Below are 2,823 nucleotides of genomic sequence, written 5' to 3'. Positions count from 1 at the left end.
GGACCAACAAAGATTGAAATAAAAAAGCAAAACTGAATACAAATGTAACTATACATTAGAAAAATTGAAACATTGTAACATTAGTGTATTTAGTTAAACAAGAACCAATCAGACTGCATTCTCTCCTCACTCTCTCCAAGAGAAAGAAGAATGATCATCAATAGCTAATAGTAGTTGCAAATGCAACACCAAAAACCAGCTTCACGCTCAGGACAAAATACTGTACTTCCTTTTCGTGGTTTCCGATGCTCTATACATTCAGAGAAACTTCTCTAGTAACAAACTATAGAAATGATCCCTGAAAGTATGGTCTTCATATTTCTTTTCTAAAGGCATATCTGGGTCAAGGATATGGTTTCCCAACTATCTGCTGCTACAGTGCTTCATAATGTTGTTTATGTATGATTAGTGCTTGAATCATCAGTATTCTTTGAATTTCAAAATGTTTGTTAAATTTTCAATTATCTTGGACCGCAGGAAGCTAGAGTACTTAAATTTCTATTGCAATTAAGTGTTGAAATTTTGAGATCAATATAGACAAGTTTCAAAGAGAATAAGGGAAATGCTTACAGTAATGAAATCTAGAACTTCTTAAGTCAATTTAAGAGCTAAAACTATTTCATCTAAATAAATCAGGCAACATATTTTATATTTTTCATGTATTATAAGGATAACCATAAAGGCAACATAACATTCTATTTTCCAGCCTATGAACATTATAAACTTAATTATGATGGAATAGAATACCAAGGGAATAGTTCTTGACTGAAGGCTATTAAATTCTGACACAGACACTGTATTTTAGATTAGATAGATAGATGATGATGATGGTGATGATAATAATAGGTGATAGATAGATAGATAGGTAGATCAATACATAGATAGATAGATGATAGATGATATATAGATGATAGATAGATAGATAGATAGATAGATATAATTATTATGGCATTCTATCAAGTAAGTCATCTGTGATGCATGCACTGTTAATTAACATTTATCCGACATTTAATATATACCACAGTCTGCTCTAAACACTTTACATGTATGAACTCATTTAATCCTTACACATCCTATGAGGGAAGTATTATATTATCCCAATTTTGCAGAACAGGAAACTGAGAATGGAATTTGAATCATTGTACTATGTTCTGCTAATTAGCTAGATATGTGAAGTTTATACCTTTTAATGCTCAAACATATTTAACCATTTATATTTATTTATATTGAAATTTTTATCAATCTTTCTAGCTTTATCAATTTATAATTGACAACCAAAATGATATATATTCAAAAGAAATGAAATTGGTATCTTGAAGAGACATATGCACTCCCATGTTTATTACAGCATTATTCACAATAGCCAAGATATGGAAATAATCTAAGTATCCAAAACTGGATGAATAAATCAAGAAAATGTGGTGTGTATATATACATATATATACACACCACATTTATATATACACACCACATATATATATATATGCATATATATATTCTTATATATATATATATACACACCACATATATATATACACACACCACATTTTCTTTTATGTATGTATATATATATATATATACACATACATAAAAATGGAGTATTATTCATTCTTGAAAAGAAGGAAATCCTGTCATTTGTGAAAACATGTTAGAACCTCATGTTAGAGGACATTATTCTAAATAAAATAAACCAGACACAGAAAGGCAAGTACTACATGATCTCATTAATATGTGGAATCTAAATGCTTATGAAATTGATTATGTTGCTACCTATTTTGCCCTTTATTTCTGTCAATGTTTACCTCATATATTTAGGTGCTCTGAATTTGAGTGCATATTTATTTATAGTTGGTATATCTTCTTGGTGAATTGATCCTTTTATTATTATATAATATCCTTATTTGACACTTGTGAACAGTTTGCGACTTAAAGTAAACTTTTGTCTTCCTTCTTTCATGGACATTTGCATGGAATACCTTTTCCAATTTTTTCACTTTTAGCTTATGTGTATCTTTAAATCTACAATGAGTCTTTTGTATAGAGCATACAGTTGGATACTTTTTTTTTTTTTTTGTCTCCAGCTGCTGTGTGTCTTTTGATTGGGGAGTATAATTCATTTAATTTAAAATAATTATTCTTAGAAAAGGCCTTACTATTCCTTTTCTGTTAATTGTTTTTTCTGTCATAACTTTTTCATCCCACGTTTTCTTTCTTTCTGTCTTTCTTTGTGTTTTGTTGATTTTTTGTGTAGACATGCTTCAATTCCTTTCTCATTTTCTTTTATCGTCTAGGTATTTTGTTTGTGGTTAACATAAGGCTTACATAAAATATTTTATAGTTATAACTATTTTAAACTAATAACAATTTAAATTGCTTACAAAAACTATACTTTTATTTAACCTCCCCTACATACTTTATGTTATTGATCTCACAAATTTTGTTTATGACTCAGATTGATCATTATAAAAACACCTAGCTGTATTAATGTTAAACAACAGAGTGAATGGCTGTTTTGTGTTGTGTGAGGTTGTTTGATGTTTAAACGACATTCCTAAGATATAGACTTGATAAAATTGGTTGCCTTTCTGTGCAAAGGCTTCTAGTGGTTTCTATTGCTTACTAATTGAATTCCAATATTCTTAGCTTGGTAATTAGAGGGTTTTTTTTTCTATATTATTTCAGTCTATATTTCAATTCTACACTTCCTTTGTATACTCTGTGCTTCACTAATCTCAGCTACCTATTACTTCCTTTGCTTTGCATGCTTATAATCCTTCATATCTGCATGACTGTACTTTCCTCAAATACCAAAAAACAAGAAAT

At 29.1% G+C, this 2,823-nt stretch overlaps 1 non-coding gene across 1 annotated transcript; it reads right to left on the bottom strand.

Moving 5' to 3' along the window:
• Positions 1-103: 103 nt before the first annotated feature.
• On the bottom strand, positions 104-314 carry LOC120600118 (small nucleolar RNA U3). Its single transcript, XR_005652111.1, has one exon. It is a non-coding gene; the product is annotated as a small nucleolar RNA U3 (small nucleolar RNA).
• Between the last annotated feature and the right edge of the window lie 2,509 nt (positions 315-2,823).

Source organism: Pteropus medius, unplaced genomic scaffold, assembly GCF_902729225.1.
Source record: "Pteropus medius unplaced genomic scaffold, Ma_sr-lr_union100, whole genome shotgun sequence".
In the NCBI taxonomy this organism is placed as follows: domain Eukaryota; kingdom Metazoa; phylum Chordata; class Mammalia; order Chiroptera; family Pteropodidae; genus Pteropus; species Pteropus medius.
The sequence above is the reverse complement of the archived record's forward strand: the minus strand, read 5'-3'. Positions and strand labels throughout refer to the sequence as shown.